General features: G+C 43.6%; 1 protein-coding gene and 4 non-coding genes across 8 annotated transcripts in view; all 5 read left to right on the top strand.

Annotated features, from left to right (window-relative positions):
- Nucleotides 1-27,789, top strand: part of caps2 (calcyphosine 2) — a 191,183-nt gene that overhangs the window by 91,366 nt on the left and 72,028 nt on the right. The window lies entirely within an intron of this gene.
- Nucleotides 1,502-1,620, top strand: LOC139226034 (5S ribosomal RNA). The gene has a single exon (XR_011587197.1). It is a non-coding gene; the product is annotated as a 5S ribosomal RNA (ribosomal RNA).
- LOC139226053 (5S ribosomal RNA) lies at nucleotides 8,366-8,484 on the top strand. The gene has a single exon (XR_011587202.1). It is a non-coding gene; the product is annotated as a 5S ribosomal RNA (ribosomal RNA).
- On the top strand, nucleotides 15,214-15,332 carry LOC139226119 (5S ribosomal RNA). Its single transcript, XR_011587222.1, has one exon. It is a non-coding gene; the product is annotated as a 5S ribosomal RNA (ribosomal RNA).
- LOC139225931 (5S ribosomal RNA) lies at nucleotides 22,062-22,180 on the top strand. The gene has a single exon (XR_011587178.1). It is a non-coding gene; the product is annotated as a 5S ribosomal RNA (ribosomal RNA).

The raw sequence follows: 27,789 nt of genomic DNA, 5'->3' as shown, positions 1-27,789 counted from the left end.
TGACAAATTTGCTGGAGTTCTTGGAGGATGTAACGAGTAGGGTGGATAAGGGGGGACCAGTGGATGTGGTGTATTTGGATTTCCAGAAGGCATTCGATAAGGTGCCACATAGACCGTTGCTGTACATGATAAGAGCTCACGGGGCTGGGGGTAATATATTAGCATGGATAGAGGATTGGCTAACTAACATTTAGGACCGAGATGAGGAGAAACTTCTTCATTCAGAGAATTGTGAACCTGTGGAATTCTCTACCACAGAAAGTTGTTGAGGCCAGTTCGTTCGATATATTCAAAAGGGAGTTAGATGTGGCCCTTACGGCTAAAAGGATCAAGGTGTATGGAGAGAAAGCAGGAATGTGGTACTGAAGTTGCATGACCAGCCATGATCATATTGAAGAGTGGTGCAGGCTCGAAGGGCCGAATGGCCTACTCCTGAACCTACTTTGTATGTTTCTGTGTTTAACAGAAAACAGAGAGTCGGGATAAATGGGTCATTTACCGTTTGGCAAACTGTAACTAGTGGGGTGTCACAGGAATCAGTGCTGGGGTCTCATCATCAATATTTATGATCTATATTAATGACTTGAATGAAGGGACCGAGTGTAATTGCTGATGATACAAAGATGGGTGGGAAAGCAAATTGTGAGGAAGACACAAACAATCTGCAAAGGGATATAAATAGGCTAAGTGAGTGGGCAAACATATGGCAGTTGGAGTATAAAGTGGGAAAGTGTGAGGTTATCCACTTTGGCAGGAAAAATAAAAAAGCAAATTATTATTTAAATAGAGAGAGATTACATAATGCTGCAGTGCAGAGGGACCTGGGGGTCCTTGTGCATGAAACACAAAAGGTTATTATGCAGGTACAGCAAGTAATCAGGAAGGCAAATGGAATGTTGGCCTTTATTGCAAGGGGGATGGAGTATAAAAGCAGGGAAGTCCTGCTACAACTGTACAGGGTATTGGTGAGGCCACATCTGGAGTACTGCGTACAGTTTTGTTCTCCTTATTTAAGGAAGGATATACTTGCACTGGAGGCAGTTGAGAGAAGGTTCACTGGGTTGATTGCCGAGATGAGGGGGTTGACTTATGAAGAAAGATTGAGCAGGTTGGGCCTGTGCTCATTGGAATTTCGAAGAACGGGAGGTGAACTTCTTTGAACATATAAGATAGTGTGGGGCCTGAACGAGGTGGATGCAGAGAGGATGTTTCCCCTGATGGGGGAATGTCTAAGTAGAGGGCATAGTTTGAGAATAAGGGGTGGGCCATTTAAAAGTGAGATGAGGAGGAATTTGTTGTGTGAGTGTTGTAAATGTGTGTAATTCTCTGTCCCAGAGAGCTGTGGAGGCTGGGTGATTGAACAAAGTTAAGGTGGAGAGAGGCATGTTTTTGAATGATAAGGGAGTGAAAGGTTGTGGTCTGTGGGCAGGGACATAGAAGTGAGCACAAGAGCCAATCAGGACTGTGTGCCTTTAAGGAAAGAGAAAGTTAAGCAGCAAATGCCTACGGCCATACTAGTCTGAAAGCGCCCAATCTCGTCTGATCTTGGAAGCTAAGCAGAGTCAGGCCTGGTTAGTACTTGGATGGGAGACTGCCTGGGAATACCAGGTGCAGTAGGCTTTTGCTGCCGCCACAGCTCCACACACTCACATTGCCCTTCATCAATCACCATCCTTTCAGCTGCTCTCGCTCTCTCACATTTCTTGCTGCACATTCTCTTGCTGCTACACAAACACAACGGGGCCAACACACGGCACAAATAGCAGCACAAGGAAATAAGATAGCAACAAAAACACACAAAGCACCAAGTCTGGAAGTGAAGAGAACCAAAGCTGGCTATCTCCCACTGGCACACTACAGGTGTGACGTCCGAAATCCGGAAACCTCGTGGCTAAGGCCGTTCCGCATTCTGAGCAATTCGGATCGTCTTTGCCTGGGCCGCGGAAGGTAGATAGGTGGGGGGAGGGTGCGGTCGTTGGGGCCGACGGAGATCGGGGGTGTCGGTCGGGCCGAGGACGGAGGGGGGGTCGGATTTCAGAACATTTTCCAGTTTCCAGACAAATCTGCCACAGATCAGCCTCGTGTCCGAAATCCAGAAAACCGGATTTTTCACGTCGCATCTGTACTCTGAATGTTCAGCACATTAATGATTGTGCAACAAAGGCCCATCCCTAATTGCCCTCGAGAAGGTGGTTGTGAGCTGCCTTCTTCAACCGCTGCTTCTTTGCAGCGGTTTGGTATGACTGAGTGGCTTGAGGCCATTTCAGAGGCCAGGTGAGAGTCAGCACATTGCTGTGGGTCTGGAGTCACGTATAGACCAGACCGGGTAAGGACGGCAGCTTTCCTTCCCTAAAGGACATTAGTGAGCCAGATGGGGTTTTACCACAATCCGTTGTCATGTCACCATTACTGAGACTAGCTTTTTTTCCAGATTTATTTAATTAAAGAGACTTGGAAGTCCAGGTGCATAGATCATTAAAATGTATGGACAGCTACAAACAATAATCAAGAAGATTAATCTAATGCTGGCCTTTATATCTGGAAGGCTAGAATACAAAGCGTGTCGAAGTCATGCTGCAGCTATACAAAGCTCTGTATCAACAAAGATCTTATTAAATGGCGGAGCAGGCTCGAGGGGCCAAATGGTTTATTCCTGCTCCTATTTAAGTAGAACATAAGAACATAAGAAATAGTAGCAGGACTAGGCATTTGGCCCCTCAAGCCTGCTCCGCCATTTAATACGATTATGGGTTATGGCTGATCCGATCGTGGACTTGGGTCCACTTCCATGCCCGCTCCCCATAACCCCTTATTCCCTTATTAGTTAAGAAACTGTCTATCTCTGGCATAAATTTATTCACAGTCCCAGCTTCATCAGTTCACTGAGGCAGCGAATTCGACAGATTTACAGCCCTCCTCATTTCAGTTTTAAATGGGCGACCCTTATTCTAAGATTATGCCCCCTAGTTATAGTCTCCCCCATCAGTGGAAACATCCTCTCTGCATCCACCTTGTGAAGCCCCCTCATATTTGTATACGTTTCAATAAGATTACCTCTCATTCTTCTGAATTCCAATGAGTAGAGGCCCAAACCTACTCAACCTACCCACATAAATCAACCCCCTCATCTCCGGAATCAGCCTTGTGAATCTTCTCTGAACTGCCTCCAAAGCAAGTATATACTTTTGTAAAAAAGGAAAACAAAACTACATGCAGTACTCCAGGTGTGGCCTCACCAATACCCTGTATTACTGTAACAAGACTTCGCTGCTTCTATACTCCACCCCCTTTGCAATAAAGGCCAAGATTCCATTGGCCTAACTGATCACTTGCTGAACCTGCATACTATCCTTTTGTGTTTCATGCACAAGTGTCCCCAGGTCCCGCTGTACTGCAGCACTTTGCAATTTTTCACCATTTAAATAATAACTTGCTCTTTGATTTTTTTCTGCCAAAGTGCATGACCTCACACTTGCCAACATTATACTCCATCTGCCAAAATTTTGCCCACTCACTCAGCTTGTCTATGTCCTTTTGCAGATTTTTTGTGTCCTTCTCACACATTGCTTTTCTTCCCATCTGTGTATTGTCAGCAAACTTGGCTACATTACACTCGGTCCTTTCTTCCAAGTCGTTAATATAGATTGTAAATAGTTGGGGTCCCAGCACTGATCCCTGTGGCACTCCACTAGTTACTGATTGCCAACCCAAGAATGAACCATATATCTCGACTCTCTGTTTTCTGCTAGTTAGCCAATCCTCTATCCATGCTCATATATTACCCCCAACCCCGTGAACCTTTATCTTGTGCAGAAACCTTTTATGTGGCACCTTGTCAAATGCCTGCTGGAAGTCCAAATAAACCACATCCACTGGTTCCCTTTTATCCACCCTTTTCGTTACATCCTCAAAGAATTCCAGCAAATTTGTCAAACATGACTTCCCCTTCATAAATCCCTGCTGACTGAATTATGCTTTTCCAAATGTCCTGCTACTACTTCTTTGATAATGGTCTCCAACATTTTCCCAACCACAGATGTTAGGCTAACTGGTCTATAGTTTCCTGCTTTTTGTTTGCCTCCTTTTTTAAGTCGAGGCATTACATTTGCAGTTTTCCAATCTGCTGGGACCTCCCCAGAATCCAGGGAATTTTGGTAAATTACAATTAGTGCATCCACTATCCCTGCCGCTGCTTCTCTTAAGACACGAGGATGTAAGCCATCAGGTCCAGGGGATTTATCTGCCTTTAGTCCCATTGTCTTACTGAGTGCCACCTCCTTAGTGATTGTGATTGTGATTGTGTTAAGTTCCTCCCCCACTATAGCCCCTTGACTATCCACTGTCGGAATATTGTTCGTGTCCTCTACCGTAAAGATTGATACAAAATATTTGTTCAGAGTTTCTGCCATCTCCACTGATTCCCTGGTCTCGTCCTCTAAGGGATCAACATTTAATTTAGCCACGCTGTTCCTTTTTGTATACCTATAGAAACTCTTGCTATCTGTTTTTATATTTCGTGCTAGTTTACTCTCATAGTTTATCTTCCCTTTCTTAATCATTTTTTTAGTCATTTCTTATGTTAGACCACACCTTAAATACTGTCTTCAGTTCTGGGAAACACACCTTAGGAAGGATATATTGGCCTTGGAGGGAGTGCAGTGTAGGTTTACCAGAATGATACCCGCACTCCAAGCGTTAAATTATGAGGAGAGATTACACAAATTAGGATTATATTCCCTGGAATTTAGTAGGTTAAGAGGTGATCTGATTAAAGTTTTCAGGATATTAAGGGGAACAGATGGGGTAGACAGAGAGAAACTGTTCCTGCTGGTTGGGGAGTCTAGGACGAGGGTCAGAGTCTAAACATTCGAGCCAGACCTTTCAGGAGTGAAATTAGGAAACACTTCTACACACAGAGGGTGGGAGAAGTTTGGAACTCCCTTGCATAATCTGCAATTGATGCCGGGTCAGTTGTTAATTTACAATTTGACATTGATAGCTTTTTGTTAACCAAAGATATAAAAGGATATGGGGCAAAGGCAGGTATATGGAGTTAGGTCACAGATCAGCCATGATCCCATTGAATGGGGGAACAGGCTCCAGGGGCTAAATGGCCTACTCCTGTTCCTATGTTCCCCTTAGAGCAGATAAGGTTAAGGGGAGATTTGATGGAGGTATTCAAAATCATGAAGGGATTTGATCGAGTAAATAAGGAGGAAGTATTTCAAGTGGCAGAAGGGTCGCTAATCAAAGAACAAAGATTTAAGGTGATTGGTAAAAGAACCAGAAGCGACATGAGGGGTAAGAAATGTTGCAGCGTGTTTATAATAACCCAGAATGCTCTGCCTGAACAGGTAGTGGAAGCAGATTAGTGACAACTTTCAACAGGGAACTGGATAAATAGTTTGAAGAGGGAAAACTTGCAGAGCTATGGGAAAAGAGCAGGAGGAGTGGGACTAATTGGATCGCTCTTTCAAAGAGCCGGCACAGGCACGATGGGCTGAATGGCCTCCTTCTGTGCTGTAAGATTCTGTGAAGTCACTTGTGGGCGTAGTCTATAGGCCCCCCATCAGTAGCTACACTGTAGGACAGAGTATAAATCAAAAAAAAGTGACGGCTTGTAAGAAACGTACGGCAACAACTATGGGCGATTTTAATCTTCATATTGATTCAACAAATCAAATTGGTCAAGGTAGCCTTGAGGATGAGTTCAAAGTGTATCGAGGATGGTTTCCTTGAACAGCACGTTGTGGGACCAGCCAGGGAGCAGGCTATCTTAGATCTGGTACTGTGTAATGAGACAAGATTAATAAATGACCTCCTAGTAAAGAATCCACCAGCAAAGAGTGATCATAGCATGGTTGAATTTCAAATTCAGTTTGAGGGTGAGAAAGTTGGGTCTCAAACCAGTGTCCTGATCTTAAATAAAGGTGATTATAAAGGTATGAAGGCAGAGTTGGCTAAAGTGGACTGAGAAAATAGATTAAAGTGTAAGACAGTTGATGAGCAGTGGCAGACATTTAAGGAGATATTTCATTTCTCGCAACAAAAGTATATTCCAGTGAGAAGGAAAGCCTTTAAGAGAAGGGAGAACCATCCGTGGCTAACTAAGGAAGTAAATAAAGAATGGTATCAAGTTGAAAACAATGGCAGACAATGTTGCCAACATTAATGGGAGGCCTGAGGATTTGGAAATTTTAAAAAATCAGCAAAGGACGACAAAAAAATAATAAAGAGAGAGAAGATGGGTTTTGAGAGTAAACTAGTAAGAAATATAAAAACAGATAGCAAGAGCTTCTACAGTTATATAAAAAGGAAGAGCGTAGCTAAGGTAAACGTTGGCTCCTTAGAGGATGAGACTGGGGAAATAATAAGAGGGAACAGGAAAATGGCAGAGACGTTGAACAAATATTTTGTATTGGTTTTCACGGTAAAAGGCACTAAAAATACCCCTATAATCGATAATCAAGAGGCTATAGGTGTGGGAGCGGACTTAAAAGATCACTATCACTACAGAAAACGTACTCTGTAAAATAATGGAACTAAAGGTGGACAGGTCCCCTGGACCCGATGGCCTGCATCCTAGGATCTTAAAAGAAATGGCTGCAGAGATAGTGGATGCATTACTTACAATCTACCAAAATTCCCTGGAGTCTGGAAAGGTCCCAGCGGATTGGAAAACTGTAAATGTAATGCCCCTATTTAAAAAATGAGGGAGACAGAAAGCAGGAAGCTATAGACCAGTTAGCCTAACATCTGTCGTTGGGAAAATGCTGCAGTCCATTATTAAGGAAGCAGGACATTTGGAAAAGCATGATTTAATCAAGCAGAGTCAGCATGGTTTTATGAAAGGGAAATGATGTTTGACAAATTTGCTGGAGTTCTTGGAGGATGTAACGAGTAGGGTGGATAAGGGGGGACCAGTGGATGTGGTGTATTTGGATTTCCAGAAGGCATTCGATAAGGTGCCACATAGACCGTTGCTGTACATGATAAGAGCTCACGGGGCTGGGGGTAATATATTAGCATGGATAGAGGATTGGCTAACTAACATTTAGGACCGAGATGAGGAGAAACTTCTTCATTCAGAGAATTGTGAACCTGTGGAATTCTCTACCACAGAAAGTTGTTGAGGCCAGTTCGTTCGATATATTCAAAAGGGAGTTAGATGTGGCCCTTACGGCTAAAAGGATCAAGGGGTATGGAGAGAAAGCAGGAATGTGGTACTGAAGTTGCATGATCAGCCATGATCATATTGAAGAGTGGTGCAGGCTCGAAGGGCCGAATGGCCTACTCCTGAACCTACTTTGTATGTTTCTATGTTTAACAGAAAACAGAGAGTCGGGATAAATGGGTCATTTACCGTTTGGCAAACGGTAACTAGTGGGGTGTCACAGGGATCAGTGCTGGGGTCTCATCATCAATATTTATGATCTATATTAATGACTTGAATGAAGGGACCGAGTGTAATTGCTGATGATACAAAGATGGGTGGGAAAGCAAATTGTGAGGAAGACACAAACAATCTGCAAAGGGATATAAATAGGCTAAGTGAGTGGGCAAACATATGGCAGTTGGAGTATAATGTGGGAAAGTGTGAGGTTATCCACTTTGGCAGGAAAAATAAAAAAGCAAATTATTATTTAAATAGAGAGAGATTACATAATGCTGCAGTACAGAGGGACCTGGGGGTCCTTGTGCATGAAACACAAAAGGTTATTATGCAGGTACAGCAAGTAATCAGGAAGGCAAATGGAATGTTGGCCTTTATTGCAAGGGGGATGGAGTATAAAAGCAGGGAAGTCCTGCTACAACTGTACAGGGTATTGGTGAGGCCACATCTGGAGTACTGCGTACAGTTTTGTTCTCCTTATTTAAGGAAGGATATACTTGCACTGGAGGCAGTTGAGAGAAGGTTCACTGGGTTGATTGCTGAGATGAGGGGGTTGACTTATGAAGAAAGATTGAGCAGGTTGGGCCTGTGCTCATTGGAATTTCGAAGAACGGGAGGTGAACTTCTTTGAACATATAAGATAGTGTGGGGCCTGAACGAGGTGGATGCAGAGAGGATGTTTCCCCTGATGGGGGAATGTCTAAGTAGAGGGCATAGTTTGAGAATAAGGGGTGGGCCATTTAAAAGTGAGATGAGGAGGAATTTGTTGTGTGAGTGTTGTAAATGTGTGTAATTCTCTGTCCCAGAGAGCTGTGGAGGCTGGGTGATTGAATAAAGTTAAGGTGGAGAGAGGCATGTTTTTGAGCGATAAGGGAGTGAAAGGTTGTGGTCTGTGGGCGGGGACATAGAAGTAAGCACAAGAGCCAATCAGGACTGTGTGCCTTTAAGGAAAGAGAAAGTTGAGCAGCAAATGCCTACGGCCATACTAGTCTGAAAGCGCCCGATCTCATCTGATCTCGGAAGCTAAGCAGAGTCAGGCCTGGTTAGTACTTGGATGGGAGACTGCCTGGGAATACCAGGTGCAGTAGGCTTTTGCTGCCGCCACAGCTCCACACACTCACACTGCCCTTCATCAATCACCATCCTTTCAGCTGCTCTCGCTCTCTCACATTTCTTGCTGCACATTCTCTTGCTGCTACACAAACACAACGGGGCCAACACACGGCACAAATAGCAGCACAAGGAAATAAGATAGCAACAAAAACACACAAAGCACCAAGTCTGGAAGTGAAGAGAACCAAAGCTGGCTATCTCCCACTGGCACACTACAGGTGTGACGTCCGAAATCCGGAAACCTCGTGGCCAAGGCCGTTCCGCATTCTGAGCAATTCGGATCGTCTTTGCCTGGGCCGCGGAAGGTAGATAGGTGGGGGGAGGGGGCGGTCGTTGGGGCCGACGGAGATCGGGGGTGTCGGTCGGGCCGAGGACGGAGGGGGGGTCGGATTTCAGAACATTTTCCAGTTTCCAGACAAATCTGCCACAGATCAGCCTGGTGTCCGAAATCCAGAAAACCGGATTTTTCACGTCGCATCTGTACTCTGAATGTTCAGCCACATTAATGATTGTGCAACAAAGGCCCATCCCTAATTGCCCTCGAGAAGGTGGTTGTGAGCTGCCTTCTTCAACCGCTGCTTCTTTGCAGCGGTTTGGTATGACTGAGTGGCTTGAGGCCATTTCAGAGGCCAGGTGAGAGTCAGCACATTGCTGTGGGTCTGGAGTCACGTATAGACCAGACCGGGTAAGGACGACAGCTTTCCTTCCCTAAAGGACATTAGTGAGCCAGATGGGGTTTTACCACAATCCGTTGTCATGTCACCATTACTGAGACTAGCTTTTTTTCCAGATTTATTTAATTAAAGAGACTTGGAAGTCCAGGTGCATAGATCATTAAAATGTATGGACAGCTACAAACAATAATCAAGAAGATTAATCTAATGCTGGCCTTTATATCTGGAAGGCTAGAATACAAAGCGTGTCGAAGTCATGCTGCAGCTATACAAAGCTCTGTATCAACAAAGATCTTATTAAATGGCGGAGCAGGCTCGAGGGGCCAAATGGTTTATTCCTGCTCCTATTTAAGTAGAACATAAGAACATAAGAAATAGTAGCAGGACTAGGCATTTGGCCCCTCAAGCCTGCTCCGCCATTTAATACGATTATGGGTTATGGCTGATCCGATCGTGGACTTGGGTCCACTTCCATGCTCGCTCCCCATAACCCCTTATTCCCTTATTAGTTAAGAAACTGTCTATCTCTGGCATAAATTTATTCACAGTCCCAGCTTCATCAGTTCACTGAGGCAGCGAATTCGACAGATTTACAGCCCTCCTCATTTCAGTTTTAAATGGGCGACCCTTATTCTAAGATTATGCCCCCTAGTTATAGTCTCCCCCATCAGTGGAAACATCCTCTCTGCATCCACCTTGTGAAGCCCCCTCATATTTGTATACGTTTCAATAAGATTACCTCTCATTCTTCTGAATTCCAATGAGTAGAGGCCCAAACCTACTCAACCTACCCACATAAATCAACCCCCTCATCTCCGGAATCAGCCTTGTGAATCTTCTCTGAACTGCCTCCAAAGCAAGTATATCCTTTTGTAAAAAAGGAAAACAAAACCATATGCAGTACTCCAGGTGTGGCCTCACCAATACCCTGTATTACTGTAACAAGACTTCGCTGCTTTTATACTCCACCCCCTTTGCAATAAAGGCCAAGATTCCATTGGCCTAACTGATCACTTGCTGAACCTGCATACTATCCTTTTGTGTTTCATGCACAAGTGTCCCCAGGTCCCGCTGTACTGCAGCACTTTGCAATTTTTCACCATTTAAATAATAACTTGCTCTTTGATTTTTTTCTGCCAAAGTGCATGACCTCACACTTGCCAACATTATACTCCATCTGCCAAAATTTTGCCCACTCACTCAGCTTGTCTATGTCCTTTTGCAGATTTTTTGTGTCCTTCTCACACATTGCTTTTCTTCCCATCTGTGTATTGTCAGCAAACTTGGCTACATTACACTCGGTCCTTTCTTCCAAGTCGTTAATATAGATTGTAAATAGTTGGGGTCCCAGCACTGATCCCTGTGGCACTCCACTAGTTACTGATTGCCAACCCAAGAATGAACCATATATCTCGACTCTCTGTTTTCTGCTAGTTAGCCAATCCTCTATCCATGCTCATATATTACCGCCAACCCCGTGAACCTTTATCTTGTGCAGAAACCTTTTATGTGGCACCTTGTCAAATGCCTGCTGGAAGTCCAAATAAACCACATCCACTGGTTCCCTTTTATCCACCCTCTTCGTTACATCCTCAAAGAATTCCAGCAAATTTGTCAAACATGACTTCCCCTTCATAAATCCCTGCTGACTGAATTATGCTTTTCCAAATGTCCTGCTACTACTTCTTTAATAATGGTCTCCAACATTTTCCCAACCACAGATGTTAGGCTAACTGGTCTATAGTTTCCTGCTTTCTGTCTCCCTCATTTTTTAAATAGGGGCATTACATTTGCAGTTTTCCAATCTGCTGGGACCTCCCCAGAATCCAGGGAACTTTGGTAAATTACAATTAGTGCATCCACTATCCCTGCCGCTGCTTCTCTTAAGACACGAGGATGTAAGCCATCAGGTCCAGGGGATTTATCTGCCTTTAGTCCCATTGTCTTACTGAGTGCCACCTCCTTAGTGATTGTGATTGTGATTGTGTTAAGTTCCTCCCCCACTATAGCCCCTTGACTATCCACTGTCGGAATATTGTTCGTGTCCTCTACCGTAAAGATTGATACAAAATATTTGTTCAGAGTTTCTGCCATCTCCACTGATTCCCTGGTCTCGTCCTCTAAGGGATCAACATTTAATTTAGCCACGCTGTTCCTTTTTGTATACCTATAGAAACTCTTGCTATCTGTTTTTATATTTCGTGCTAGTTTACTCTCATAGTTTATCTTCCCTTTCTTAATCATTTTTTTAGTCATTTCTTATGTTAGACCACATCTGGAATACTGTGTTCAGTTCTGGGAAACACACCTTAGGAAGGATATATTGGCCTTGGAGGGAGTGCAGTGTAGGTTTACCAGAATGATACCCGCACTCCAAGCGTTAAATTATGAGGAGAGATTACACAAATTAGGATTATATTCCCTGGAATTTAGTAGGTTAAGAGGTGATCTGATTAAAGTTTTCAGGATATTAAGGGGAACAGATGGGGTAGACAGAGAGAAACTGTTCCTGCTGGTTGGGGAGTCTAGGACGAGGGTCAGAGTCTAAACATTCGAGCCAGACCTTTCAGGAGTGAAATTAGGAAACACTTCTACACACAGAGGGTGGGAGAAGTTTGGAACTCCCTTGCATAATCTGCAATTGATGCCGGGTCAGTTGTTAATTTACAATTTGACATTGATAGCTTTTTGTTAACCAAAGATATAAAAGGATATGGGGCAAAGGCAGGTATATGGAGTTAGGTCACAGATCAGCCATGATCCCATTGAATGGGGGAACAGGCTCCAGGGGCTAAATGGCCTACTCTGGTTCCTATGTTCCCCTTAGAGCAGATAAGGTTAAGGGGAGATTTGATGGAGGTATTCAAAATCATGAAGGGATTTGATCGAGTAAATAAGGAGAAAGTATTTCAAGTGGCAGAAGGGTCGCTAATCAAAGAACAAAGATTTAAGGTGATTGGTAAAAGAACCAGAAGCGACATGAGGGGTAAGAAATGTTGCAGCGTGTTTATAATAACCCAGAATGCTCTGCCTGAACAGGTAGTGGAAGCAGATTAGTGACAACTTTCAACAGGGAACTGGATAAATAGTTTGAAGAGGGAAAACTTGCAGAGCTATGGGAAAAGAGCAGGAGGAGTGGGACTAATTGGATCGCTCTTTCAAAGAGCCGGCACAGGCACGATGGGCTGAATGGCCTCCTTCTGGGCTGTAAGATTCTGTGAAGTCACTTGTGGGCGTAGTCTATAGGCCCCCCATCAGTAGCTACACTGTAGGACAGAGTATAAATCAAAAAATAATGGCGGCTTGTAAGAAAGGTACAGCAACAACTATGGGCGATTTTAATCTTCATATTGATTGAACAAATCAAATTGGTCAGGGTAGCCTTGAGGAAGAGTTCAAAGTGTATCGAGGATGATTCCCTTGAACAGTACGTTGTGTGACCAGCCAGGGAGCAGGCTATCTTAGATCTGGTACTGTGTAATGAGAAACTCATAGTAACTCATCCTTGAGGAAAGAGTGATCATAGCATGGTTTAATTTCAAATTCAGTTTGAGGGTGAGAAAGTTGGGTCTCAAACCAGTGTCCTGATCTTAAATAAAGGTGATTATAAAGGTATGAAGGCAGAGTTGGCTAAAGTGGACTGGGAAAATAGATTAAAGTGTAAGACAGTTGATGAGCAGTGGCAGACATTTAAGGAGATATTTCATTTCTCGCAACAAAAGTATATTCCAGTGAGAAGGAAAGCCTTTAAGAGAAGGGAGAACCATCCGTGGCTAACTAAGGAAGTAAATAAAGGATGGTATCAAGTTGAAAACAATGGCAGACAATGTTGCCAACATTAATGGGAGGCCTGAGGATTTGGAAATTTTAAAAAATCAGCAAAGGACGACAAAAAAATAATAAAGAGAGAGAAGATGGGTTTTGAGAGTAAACTAGTAAGAAATATAAAAACAGATAGCAAGAGCTTCTACAGTTATATAAAAAGGAAGAGGGTAGCTAAGGTAAACGTTGGCTCCTTAGAGGATGAGACTGGGGAAATAATAAGAGGGAACAGGAAAATGGCAGAGACGTTGAACAAATATTTTGTATTGGTTTTCACGGTAAAAGGCACTAAAAATACCCCTATAATCGATAATCAAGAGGCTATAGGTGTGGGAGCGGACTTAAAAGATCACTATCACTACAGAAAACGTACTCTGTAAAATAATGGAACTAAAGGTGGACAGGTCCCCTGGACCCGATGGCCTGCATCCTAGGATCTTAAAAGAAATGGCTGCAGAGATAGTGGATGCATTACTTACAATCTACCAAAATTCCCTGGAGTCTGGAAAGGTCCCAGCGGATTGGAAAACTGTAAATGTAATGCCCCTATTTAAAAAATGAGGGAGACAGAAAGCAGGAAGCTATAGACCAGTTAGCCTAACATCTGTCGTTGGGAAAATGCTGCAGTCCATTATTAAGGAAGCTGGACATTTGGAAAAGCATGATTTAATCAAGCAGAGTCAGCATGGTTTTATGAAAGGGAAATGATGTTTGACAAATTTGCTGGAGTTCTTGGAGGATGTAACGAGTAGGGTGGATAAGGGGGGACCAGTGGATGTGGTGTATTTGGATTTCCAGAAGGCATTCGATAAGGTGCCACATAGACCGTTGCTGTACATGATAAGAGCTCACGTGGCTGGGGGTAATATATTAGCATGGATAGAGGATTGGCTAACTAACATTTAGGACCGAGATGAGGAGAAACTTCTTCATTCAGAGAATTGTGAACCTGTGGAATTCTCTACCACAGAAAGTTGTTGAGGCCAGTTCGTTCGATATATTCAAAAGGGAGTTAGATGTGGCCCTTACGGCTAAAAGGATCAAGGGGTATGGAGAGAAAGCAGGAATGTGGTACTGAAGTTGCATGATCAGCCATGATCATATTGAAGAGTGGTGCAGGCTCGAAGGGCCAAATGGCCTACTCCTGAACCTACTTTGTATGTTTCTATGTTTAACAGAAAACAGAGAGTCGGGATAAATGGGTCATTTACCGTTTGGCAAACTGTAACTAGTGGGGTGTCACAGGGATCAGTGCTGGGGTCTCATCATCAATATTTATGATCTATATTAATGACTTGAATGAAGGGACCGAGTGTAATTGCTGATGATACAAAGATGGGTGGGAAAGCAAATTGTGAGGAAGACACAAACAATCTGCAAAGGGATATAAATAGGCTAAGTGAGTGGGCAAACATATGGCAGTTGGAGTATAAAGTGGGAAAGTGTGAGGTTATCCACTTTGGCAGGAAAAATAAAAAAGCAAATTATTATTTAAATAGAGAGAGATTACATAATGCTGCAGTACAGAGGGACCTGGGGGTCCTTGTGCATGAAACACAAAAGGTTATTATGCAGGTACAGCAGTAATCAGGAAGGCAAATGGAATGTTGGCCTTTATTGCAAGGGGGATGGAGTATAAAAGCAGGGAAGTCCTGCTACAACTGGACAGGGTATTGGTGAGGCCACATCTGGAGTACTGCGTACAGTTTTGTTCTCCTTATTTAAGGAAGGATATACTTGCACTGGAGGCAGTTGAGAGAAGGTTCACTGGGTTGATTGCCGAGATGAGGGGGTTGACTTATGAAGAAAGGTTGAGCAGGTTGGGCCTGTGCTCATTGGAATTTCGAAGAACGGGAGGTGAACTTCTTTGAACATATAAGATAGTGAGGGCCTGAACGAGGTGGATGCAGAGAGGATGTTTCCCCTGATGGGGGAATGTCTAAGTAGAGGGCATAGTTTGAGAATAAGGGGTGGGCCATTTAAAAGTGAGATGAGGAGGAATTTGTTGTGTGAGTGTTGTAAATGTGTTTAATTCTCTGTCCCAGAGAGCTGTGGAGGCTGGGTGATTGAACAAAGTTAAGGTGGAGAGAGGCATGTTTTTGAATGATAAGGGAGTGAAAGGTTGTGGTCTGTGGGCGGGGACATAGAAGTGAGCACAAGAGCCAATCAGGACTGTGTGCCTTTAAGGAAAGAGAAAGTTGAGCAGCAAATGCCTACGGCCATACTAGTCTGAAAGCGCCCGATCTCGTCTGATCTCGGAAGCTAAGCAGAGTCAGGCCTGGTTAGTACTTGGATGGGAGACTGCCTGGGAATACCAGGTGCAGTAGGCTTTTGCTGCCGCCACAGCTCCACACACTCACACTGCCCTTCATCAATCACCATCCTTTCAGCTGCTCTCGCTCTCTCACATTTCTTGCTGCACATTCTCTTGCTGCTACACAAACACAACGGGGCCAACACACGGCACAAATAGCAGCACAAGGAAATAAGATAGCAACAAAAACACACAAAGCACCAAGTCTGGAAGTGAAGAGAACCAAAGCTGGCTATCTCCCACTGGCACACTACAGGTGTGACGTCCGAAATCCGGAAACCTCGTGGCTAAGGCCGTTCCGCATTCTGAGCAATTCGGATCGTCTTTGCCTGGGCCGCGGAAGGTAGATAGGTGGGGGGAGGGAGCGGTCGTTGGGGCCGACGGAGATCGGGGGTGTCGGTCGGGCCGAGGACGGAAGGGGTTCGGATTTCAGAACATTTTCCAGTTTCCAGACAAATCCGCCACAGATCAGCCTGGTGTCCGAAATCCAGAAAACCAGATTTTGCACGTCGCATCTGTACTCTGAATGTTCAGCCACATTAATGATTGTGCAACAAAGACCCATCCCTAATTGCCCTCGAGAAGGTGGTTGTGAGCTGCCTTCTTCAACCGCTGCTTCTTTGCAGCGGTTTGGTATGACTGAGTGGCTTGAGGCCATTTCAGAGGCCAGGTGAGAGTCAGCACATTGCTGTGGGTCTGGAGTCACGTATAGACCAGACCGGGTAAGGACGACAGCTTTCCTTCCCTAAAGGACATTAGTGAGCCAGATGGGGTTTTACCACAATCCATTGTCATGTCACCATTACTGAGACTAGCTTTTTATTCCAGATTTATTTAATTAACAAAGAGACTTGGAAGTCCAGGTAAATAGATCATTAAAATGTATGGACAGGTACAAAAAATAATCAAAAAGACTAATCTAACGCTGGCCTTTATATCTGGAGTGCTAGAATACAAAGGGTGTAGAAGTTATGCTGCAACTATACAAAGCCCTGTATCAGCCATGATCTTATTAAATGGCGGAGCAGGCTCGAGGTGCCAAATGGCCTACTCCTACTCCTATTTAAGTAGAACATAAGAACATAAGAAATAGGAGCAGGAGTAGGCCATTTGGCCCCTCGAGCCTGCTCCGCCATTTAATATGATCATGGACTCGGGTCCACTTCCCTGCCCGCTCCCCATAACCCCTTATTCCCTTAACGGTTAAGAAACTGTCTATCTCTGTCATAAATTTATTCAATGTCCCAGCTTCATCAGTTCACTGAGGCAGCGAATTCGACAGATTTACAATCCTCCTCATTTCTGTTTTAAATGGGCAGCCCTTATTCTAAGATTATGCCCCCTAGTTATAGTCTCCCCCATCAGTGGAAACATCCTCTCTGCATCCACCTTGTCAAGCCCCCTCATAATGTTTTACGTTTCAATAAGATCACCTCTCATTCTTCTGAATTCCAATGAGTAGAGGCCCAAACCTACTCAACTTACCCATATAAATCAACCCCCTCATCTCCGGAATCAGCCTTGTGAATCTTCTCTGAACTGCCTCCAAAGCAAGTATATCCTTTTGTAAAAAAGGAAAACAAAACCATATGCAGTACTCCAGGTGTGGCCTCACCAATACCCTGTATTACTGTAACAAGACTTCGCTGCTTTTATACTCCACCCCCTTTGCAATAAAGGCCAAGATTCCATTGGCCTAACTGATCACTTGCTGAACCTGCATACTATCCTTTTGTGTTTCATGCACAAGTGTCCCCAGGTCCCGCTGTACTGCAGCACTTTGCAATTTTTCACCATTTAAATAATAACTTGCTCTTTGATTTTTTTCTGCCAAAGTGCATGACCTCACACTTGCCAACATTATACTCCATCTGCCAAAATTTTGCCCACTCACTCAGCTTGTCTATGTCCTTTTGCAGATTTTTTGTGTCCTTCTCACACATTGCTTTTCTTCCCATCTGTGTATTGTCAGCAAACTTGGCTACATTACACTCGGTCCTTTCTTCCAAGTCGTTAATATAGATTGTAAATAGTTGGGGTCCCAGCACTGATCCCTGTGGCACTCCACTAGTTACTGATTGCCAACCCAAGAATGAACCATATATCTCGACTCTCTGTTTTCTGCTAGTTAGCCAATCCTCTATCCATGCTCATATATTACCGCCAACCCCGTGAACCTTTATCTTGTGCAGAAACCTTTTATGTGGCACCTTGTCAAATGCCTGCTGGAAGTCCAAATAAACCACATCCACTGGTTCCCTTTTATCCACCCTCTTCGTTACATCCTCAAAGAATTCCAGCAAATTTGTCAAACATGACTTCCCCTTCATAAATCCCTGCTGACTGAATTATGCTTTTCCAAATGTCCTGCTACTACTTCTTTAATAATGGTCTCCAACATTTTCCCAACCACAGATGTTAGGCTAACTGGTCTATAGTTTCCTGCTTTCTGTCTCCCTCATTTTTTAAATAGGGGCATTACATTTGCAGTTTTCCAATCTGCTGGGACCTCCCCAGAATCCAGGGAACTTTGGTAAATTACAATTAGTGCATCCACTATCCCTGCCGCTGCTTCTCTTAAGACACGAGGATGTAAGCCATCAGGTCCAGGGGATTTATCTGCCTTTAGTCCCATTGTCTTACTGAGTGCCACCTCCTTAGTGATTGTGATTGTGATTGTGTTAAGTTCCTCCCCCACTATAGCCCCTTGACTATCCACTGTCGGAATATTGTTCGTGTCCTCTACCGTAAAGATTGATACAAAATATTTGTTCAGAGTTTCTGCCATCTCCACTGATTCCCTGGTCTCGTCCTCTAAGGGATCAACATTTAATTTAGCCACGCTGTTCCTTTTTGTATACCTATAGAAACTCTTGCTATCTGTTTTTATATTACGTGCTAGTTTACTCTCATAGTTTATCTTCCGTTTCTTAATCATTTTTTTAGTCATTTCTTATGTTAGACCACATCTGGAATACTGTGTTCAGTTCTGGGAAACACACCTTAGGAAGGATATATTGGCCTTGGAGGGAGTGCAGTGTAGGTTTACCAGAATGATACCCGCACTCCAAGCGTTAAATTATGAGGAGAGATTACACAAATTAGGATTATATTCCCTGGAATTTAGTAGGTTAAGAGGTGATCTGATTAAAGTTTTCAGGATATTAAGGGGAACAGATGGGGTAGACAGAGAGAAACTGTTCCTGCTGGTTGGGGAGTCTAGGACGAGGGTCAGAGTCTAAACATTAGAGCCAGACCTTTCAGGAGTGAAATTAGGAAACACTTCTACACACAGAGGGTGGGAGAAGTTTGGAACTCCCTTGCATAATCTGCAATTGATGCCGGGTCAGTTGTTAATTTACAATTTGACATTGATAGCTTTTTGTTAACCAAAGATATAAAAGGATATGGGGCAAAGGCAGGTATATGGAGTTAGGTCACAGATCAGCCATGATCCCATTGAATGGGGGAACAGGCTCCAGGGGCTAAATGGCCTACTCTGGTTCCTATGTTCCCCTTAGAGCAGATAAGGTTAAGGGGAGATTTGATGGAGGTATTCAAAATCATGAAGGGATTTGATCGAGTAAATAAGGAGAAAGTATTTCAAGTGGCAGAAGGGTCGCTAATCAAAGAACAAAGATTTAAGGTGATTGGTAAAAGAACCAGAAGCGACATGAGGGGTAAGAAATGTTGCAGCGTGTTTATAATAACCCAGAATGCTCTGCCTGAACAGGTAGTGGAAGTAGATTAGTGACAACTTTCAACAGGGAACTGGATAAATAGTTTGAAGAGGGAAAACTTGCAGAGCTATGGGAAAAGAGCAGGAGGAGTGGGACTAATTGGATCGCTCTTTCAAAGAGCCGGCACAGGCACGATGGGCTGAATGGCCTCCTTCTGTGCTGTAAGATTCTGTGAAGTCACTTGTGGGCGTAGTCTATAGGCCCCCCATCAGTAGCTACACTGTAGGACAGAGTATAAATCAAAAAATAATGGCGGCTTGTAAGAAAGGTACAGCAACAACTATGGGCGATTTTAATCTTCATATTGATTGAACAAATCAAATTGGTCAGGGTAGCCTTGAGGAAGAGTTCAAAGTGTATCGAGGATGATTCCCTTGAACAGTACGTTGTGTGACCAGCCAGGGAGCAGGCTATCTTAGATCTGGTACTGTGTAATGAGAAACTCATAGTAACTCATCCTTGAGGAAAGAGTGATCATAGCATGGTTTAATTTCAAATTCAGTTTGAGGGTGAGAAAGTTGGGTCTCAAACCAGTGTCCTGATCTTAAATAAAGGTGATTATAAAGGTATGAAGGCAGAGTTGGCTAAAGTGGACTGGGAAAATAGATTAAAGTGTAAGACAGTTGATGAGCAGTGGCAGACATTTAAGGAGATATTTCATTTCTCGCAACAAAAGTATATTCCAGTGAGAAGGAAAGCCTTTAAGAGAAGGGAGAACCATCCGTGGCTAACTAAGGAAGTAAATAAAGGATGGTATCAAGTTGAAAACAATGGCAGACAATGTTGCCAACATTAATGGGAGGCCTGAGGATTTGGAAATTTTAAAAAATCAGCAAAGGACGACAAAAAAATAATAAAGAGAGAGAAGATGGGTTTTGAGAGTAAACTAGTAAGAAATATAAAAACAGATAGCAAGAGCTTCTACAGTTTTATACAAAAAGGAAGAGGGTAGCTAAGGTAAACAAACGTTGGCTCCTTAGAGGATGAGACTGGGGAAATAATAAGAGGGAACAGGAAAATGGCAGAGACGTTGAACAAATATTTTGTATTGGTTTTCACGGTAAAAGGCACTAAAAATACCCCTATAATCGATAATCAAGAGGCTATAGGTGTGGGAGCGGACTTAAAAGATCACTATCACTACAGAAAACGTACTCTGTAAAATAATGGAACTAAAGGTGGACAGGTCCCCTGGACCCGATGGCCTGCATCCTAGGATCTTAAAAGAAATGGCTGCAGAGATAGTGGATGCATTACTTACAATCTACCAAAATTCCCTGGAGTCTGGAAAGGTCCCAGCGGATTGGAAAACTGTAAATGTAATGCCCCTATTTAAAAAATGAGGGAGACAGAAAGCAGGAAGCTATAGACCAGTTAGCCTAACATCTGTCGTTGGGAAAATGCTGCAGTCCATTATTAAGGAAGCAGTGGCTGGACATTTGGAAAAGCATGATTTAATCAAGCAGAGTCAACATGGTTTTATGAAAGGGAAATGATGTTTGACAAATTTGCTGGAGTTCTTGGAGGATGTAACGAGTAGGGTGGATAAGGGGGGACCAGTGGATGTGGTGTATTTGGATTTCCAGAAGGCATTCGATAAAGTGCCACATAGACCGTTGCTGTACATGATAAGAGCTCACGTGGCTGGGGGTAATATATTAGCATGGATAGAGGATTGGCTAACTAACATTTAGGACCGAGATGAGGAGAAACTTCTTCATTCAGAGAATTGTGAACCTGTGGAATTCTCTACCACTGAAAGTTGTTGAGGCCAGTTCGTTCGATATATTCAAAAGGGAGTTAGATGTGGCCCTTACGGCTAAAAGGATCAAGGGGTATGGAGAGAAAGCAGGAATGGGGTACTGAAGTTGCATGATCAGCCATGATCATATTGAAGACTGGTGCAGGCTCGAAGGGCCGAATGGCCTACTCCTGAACCTACTTTGTATGTTTCTGTGTTTAACAGAAAACAGAGAGTTGGGATAAATGGGTCATTTACCGTTTGGCAAACGGTAACTAGTGGGGTGTCACAGAGATTGGTGCAGGGACCTCAACTATTTACGATCTATATTAATGACTTGGATGAAGGGACTGAGTGTAATATAGCCAAGATTGCTGATGATACAAAGCTGGGTGGGAAAGCAAATTGTGAGGAGGACACAAACAATCTGCAAAGGGATATAGATAGGCTAAGTGAGTGGGCAAAGATATGGCAGTTGGAGTATAATGTGGGAAATTGTGAGGTTATCCACTTTGGCAGGAAAAATAAAAAAGCAAAGTATTATTTAAATAGAGAAGATTACATAATGCTGCAGTACAGAGGGACCTGGGGGTCCTTGTGCATGAAACACAAAAGGTTATTATGCAGGTACAGCAAGTAATCAGGAAGGCAAATGGAATGTTGGCCTTTATTGCAAGGGGGATGGAGTATAAAAGCAGGGAAGTCCTGCTACAACTGGACAGGGTATTGGTGAGGCCACATCTGGAGTACTGCGTACAGTTTTGTTCTCCTTATTTAAGGAAGGATATACTTGCACTGGAGGCAGTTGAGAGAAGGTTCACTGGGTTGATTGCCGAGATGAGGGGGTTGACTAATGAAGAAAGGTTGAGCAGGTTGGGCCTGTGCTCATTGGAGTTTCGAAGAACGAGAGGTGAGGTTCTTGAAACATATAAGATAGTGAGGGCCTGAACGAGGTGGATGCAGAGAGGATGTTTCCCCTGATGGGGGAATGTCTAAGTAGAGGGCATAGTTTGAGAATAAGGGGTGGGCCATTTAAAAGTGAGATGAGGAGGAATTTGTTGTGTGAGTGTTGTAAATGTGTGTAATTCTCTGTCCCAGAGAGCTGTGGAGGCTGGGTGATTGAATAAAGTTAAGGTGGAGAGAGGCATGTTTTTGAGCGATAAGGGAGTGAAAGGTTGTGGTCTGTGGGCGGGGACATAGAAGTAAGCACAAGAGCCAATCAGGACTGTGTGCCTTTAAGGAAAGAGAAAGTTGAGCAGCAAATGCCTACGGCCATACTAGTCTGAAAGCGCCCGATCTCATCTGATCTCGGAAGCTAAGCAGAGTCAGGCCTGGTTAGTACTTGGATGGGAGACTGCCTGGGAATACCAGGTGCAGTAGGCTTTTGCTGCCGCCACAGCTCCACACACTCACACTGCCCTTCATCAATCACCATCCTTTCAGCTGCTCTCGCTCTCTCACATTTCTTGCTGCACATTCTCTTGCTGCTACACAAACACAACGGGGCCAACACACGGCACAAATAGCAGCACAAGGAAATAAGATAGCAACAAAAACACACAAAGCACCAAGTCTGGAAGTGAAGAGAACCAAAGCTGGCTATCTCCCACTGGCACACTACAGGTGTGACGTCCGAAATCCGGAAACCTCGTGGCCAAGGCCGTTCCGCATTCTGAGCAATTCGGATCGTCTTTGCCTGGGCCGCGGAAGGTAGATAGGTGGGGGGAGGGGGCGGTCGTTGGGGCCGACGGAGATCGGGGGTGTCGGTCGGGCCGAGGACGGAGGGGGGGTCGGATTTCAGAACATTTTCCAGTTTCCAGACAAATCTGCCACAGATCAGCCTGGTGTCCGAAATCCAGAAAACCGGATTTTTCACGTCGCATCTGTACTCTGAATGTTCAGCACATTAATGATTGTGCAACAAAGGCCCATCCCTAATTGCCCTCGAGAAGGTGGTTGTGAGCTGCCTTCTTCAACCGCTGCTTCTTTGCAGCGGTTTGGTATGACTGAGTGGCTTGAGGCCATTTCAGAGGCCAGGTGAGAGTCAGCACATTGCTGTGGGTCTGGAGTCACGTATAGACCAGACCGGGTAAGGACGACAGCTTTCCTTCCCTAAAGGACATTAGTGAGCCAGATGGGGTTTTACCACAATCCGTTGTCATGTCACCATTACTGAGACTAGCTTTTTTTCCAGATTTATTTAATTAAAGAGACTTGGAAGTCCAGGTGCATAGATCATTAAAATGTATGGACAGCTACAAACAATAATCAAGAAGATTAATCTAATGCTGGCCTTTATATCTGGAAGGCTAGAATACAAAGCGTGTCGAAGTCATGCTGCAGCTATACAAAGCTCTGTATCAACAAAGATCTTATTAAATGGCGGAGCAGGCTCGAGGGGCCAAATGGTTTATTCCTGCTCCTATTTAAGTAGAACATAAGAACATAAGAAATAGTAGCAGGACTAGGCATTTGGCCCCTCAAGCCTGCTCCGCCATTTAATACGATTATGGGTTATGGCTGATCCGATCGTGGACTTGGGTCCACTTCCATGCTCGCTCCCCATAACCCCTTATTCCCTTATTAGTTAGGAAACTGTCTATCTCTGGCATAAATTTATTCACAGTCCCAGCTTCATCAGTTCACTGAGGCAGCGAATTCGACAGATTTACAGCCCTCCTCATTTCAGTTTTAAATGGGCGACCCTTATTCTAAGATTATGCCCCCTAGTTATAGTCTCCCCCATCAGTGGAAACATCCTCTCTGCATCCACCTTGTGAAGCCCCCTCATATTTGTATACGTTTCAATAAGATTACCTCTCATTCTTCTGAATTCCAATGAGTAGAGGCCCAAACCTACTCAACCTACCCACATAAATCAACCCCCTCATCTCCGGAATCAGCCTTGTGAATCTTCTCTGAACTGCCTCCAAAGCAAGTATATCCTTTTGTAAAAAAGGAAAACAAAACCATATGCAGTACTCCAGGTGTGGCCTCACCAATACCCTGTATTACTGTAACAAGACTTCGCTGCTTTTATACTCCACCCCCTTTGCAATAAAGGCCAAGATTCCATTGGCCTAACTGATCACTTGCTGAACCTGCATACTATCCTTTTGTGTTTCATGCACAAGTGTCCCCAGGTCCCGCTGTACTGCAGCACTTTGCAATTTTTCACCATTTAAATAATAACTTGCTCTTTGATTTTTTTCTGCCAAAGTGCATGACCTCACACTTGCCAACATTATACTCCATCTGCCAAAATTTTGCCCACTCACTCAGCTTGTCTATGTCCTTTTGCAGATTTTTTGTGTCCTTCTCACACATTGCTTTTCTTCCCATCTGTGTATTGTCAGCAAACTTGGCTACATTACACTCGGTCCTTTCTTCCAAGTCGTTAATATAGATTGTAAATAGTTGGGGTCCCAGCACTGATCCCTGTGGCACTCCACTAGTTACTGATTGCCAACCCAAGAATGAACCATATATCTCGACTCTCTGTTTTCTGCTAGTTAGCCAATCCTCTATCCATGCTCATATATTACCGCCAACCCCGTGAACCTTTATCTTGTGCAGAAACCTTTTATGTGGCACCTTGTCAAATGCCTGCTGGAAGTCCAAATAAACCACATCCACTGGTTCCCTTTTATCCACCCTCTTCGTTACATCCTCAAAGAATTCCAGCAAATTTGTCAAACATGACTTCCCCTTCATAAATCCCTGCTGACTGAATTATGCTTTTCCAAATGTCCTGCTACTACTTCTTTAATAATGGTCTCCAACATTTTCCCAACCACAGATGTTAGGCTAACTGGTCTATAGTTTCCTGCTTTCTGTCTCCCTCATTTTTTAAATAGGGGCATTACATTTGCAGTTTTCCAATCTGCTGGGACCTCCCCAGAATCCAGGGAATTTTGGTAAATTACAATTAGTGCATCCACTATCCCTGCCGCTGCTTCTCTTAAGACACTAGGATGTAAGCCATCAGGTCCAGGGGATTTATCTGCCTTTAGTCCCATTGTCTTACTGAGTGCCACCTCCTTAGTGATTGTGATTGTGATTATGTTAAGTTCCTCCCCCACTATAGCCCCTTGACTATCCACTGTCGGAATATTGTTCGTGTCCTCTACCGTAAAGATTGATACAAAATATTTGTTCAGAGTTTCTGCCATCTCCACTGATTCCCTGGTCTCGTCCTCTAAGGGATCAACATTTAATTTAGCCACGCTGTTCCTTTTTGTATACCTATAGAAACTCTTGCTATCTGTTTTTATATTTCGTGCTAGTTTACTCTCATAGTTTATCTTCCCTTTCTTAATCATTTTTTTAGTCATTTCTTATGTTAGACCACATCTGGAATACTGTGTTCAGTTCTGGGAAACACACCTTAGGAAGGATATATTGGCCTTGGAGGGAGTGCAGTGTAGGTTTACCAGAATGATACCCGCACTCCAAGCGTTAAATTATGAGGAGAGATTACACAAATTAGGATTATATTCCCTGGAATTTAGTAGGTTAAGAGGTGATCTGATTAAAGTTTTCAGGATATTAAGGGGAACAGATGGGGTAGACAGAGAGAAACTGTTCCTGCTGGTTGGGGAGTCTAGGACGAGGGTCAGAGTCTAAACATTCGAGCCAGACCTTTCAGGAGTGAAATTAGGAAACACTTCTACACACAGAGGGTGGGAGAAGTTTGGAACTCCCTTGCATAATCTGCAATTGATGCCGGGTCAGTTGTTAATTTACAATTTGACATTGATAGCTTTTTGTTAACCAAAGATATAAAAGGATATGGGGCAAAGGCAGGTATATGGAGTTAGGTCACAGATCAGCCATGATCCCATTGAATGGGGGAACAGGCTCCAGGGGCTAAATGGCCTACTCTGGTTCCTATGTTCCCCTTAGAGCAGATAAGGTTAAGGGGAGATTTGATGGAGGTATTCAAAATCATGAAGGGATTTGATCGAGTAAATAAGGAGAAAGTATTTCAAGTGGCAGAAGGGTCGCTAATCAAAGAACAAAGATTTAAGGTGATTGGTAAAAGAACCAGAAGCGACATGAGGGGTAAGAAATGTTGCAGCGTGTTTATAATAACCCAGAATGCTCTGCCTGAACAGGTAGTGGAAGCAGATTAGTGACAACTTTCAACAGGGAACTGGATAAATAGTTTGAAGAGGGAAAACTTGCAGAGCTATGGGAAAAGAGCAGGAGGAGTGGGACTAATTGGATCGCTCTTTCAAAGAGCCGGCACAGGCACGATGGGCTGAATGGCCTCCTTCTGGGCTGTAAGATTCTGTGAAGTCACTTGTGGGCGTAGTCTATAGGCCCCCCATCAGTAGCTACACTGTAGGACAGAGTATAAATCAAAAAATAATGGCGGCTTGTAAGAAAGGTACAGCAACAACTATGGGCGATTTTAATCTTCATATTGATTGAACAAATCAAATTGGTCAGGGTAGCCTTGAGGAAGAGTTCAAAGTGTATCGAGGATGATTCCCTTGAACAGTACGTTGTGTGACCAGCCAGGGAGCAGGCTATCTTAGATCTGGTACTGTGTAATGAGAAACTCATAGTAACTCATCCTTGAGGAAAGAGTGATCATAGCATGGTTTAATTTCAAATTCAGTTTGAGGGTGAGAAAGTTGGGTCTCAAACCAGTGTCCTGATCTTAAATAAAGGTGATTATAAAGGTATGAAGGCAGAGTTGGCTAAAGTGGACTGGGAAAATAGATTAAAGTGTAAGACAGTTGATGAGCAGTGGCAGACATTTAAGGAGATATTTCATTTCTCGCAACAAAAGTATATTCCAGTGAGAAGGAAAGCCTTTAAGAGAAGGGAGAACCATCCGTGGCTAACTAAGGAAGTAAATAAAGGATGGTATCAAGTTGAAAACAATGGCAGACAATGTTGCCAACATTAATGGGAGGCCTGAGGATTTGGAAATTTTAAAAAATCAGCAAAGGACGACAAAAAAATAATAAAGAGAGAGAAGATGGGTTTTGAGAGTAAACTAGTAAGAAATATAAAAACAGATAGCAAGAGCTTCTACAGTTATATAAAAAGGAAGAGGGTAGCTAAGGTAAACGTTGGCTCCTTAGAGGATGAGACTGGGGAAATAATAAGAGGGAACAGGAAAATGGCAGAGACGTTGAACAAATATTTTGTATTGGTTTTCACGGTAAAAGGCACTAAAAATACCCCTATAATCGATAATCAAGAGGCTATAGGTGTGGGAGCGGACTTAAAAGATCACTATCACTACAGAAAACGTACTCTGTAAAATAATGGAACTAAAGGTGGACAGGTCCCCTGGACCCGATGGCCTGCATCCTAGGATCTTAAAAGAAATGGCTGCAGAGATAGTGGATGCATTACTTACAATCTACCAAAATTCCCTGGAGTCTGGAAAGGTCCCAGCGGATTGGAAAACTGTAAATGTAATGCCCCTATTTAAAAAATGAGGGAGACAGAAAGCAGGAAGCTATAGACCAGTTAGCCTAACATCTGTCGTTGGGAAAATGCTGCAGTCCATTATTAAGGAAGCTGGACATTTGGAAAAGCATGATTTAATCAAGCAGAGTCAGCATGGTTTTATGAAAGGGAAATGATGTTTGACAAATTTGCTGGAGTTCTTGGAGGATGTAACGAGTAGGGTGGATAAGGGGGGACCAGTGGATGTGGTGTATTTGGATTTCCAGAAGGCATTCGATAAGGTGCCACATAGACCGTTGCTGTACATGATAAGAGCTCACGTGGCTGGGGGTAATATATTAGCATGGATAGAGGATTGGCTAACTAACATTTAGGACCGAGATGAGGAGAAACTTCTTCATTCAGAGAATTGTGAACCTGTGGAATTCTCTACCACAGAAAGTTGTTGAGGCCAGTTCGTTCGATATATTCAAAAGGGAGTTAGATGTGGCCCTTACGGCTAAAAGGATCAAGGGGTATGGAGAGAAAGCAGGAATGTGGTACTGAAGTTGCATGATCAG

The sequence above is a fragment of the Pristiophorus japonicus genome, chromosome 15 (assembly GCF_044704955.1).
Source record: "Pristiophorus japonicus isolate sPriJap1 chromosome 15, sPriJap1.hap1, whole genome shotgun sequence".
In the NCBI taxonomy this organism is placed as follows: Eukaryota; Metazoa; Chordata; class Chondrichthyes; family Pristiophoridae; genus Pristiophorus; species Pristiophorus japonicus.
Note: the sequence above shows the minus strand (reverse complement) of the source record. Positions and strands in the feature narration are given on the sequence as shown.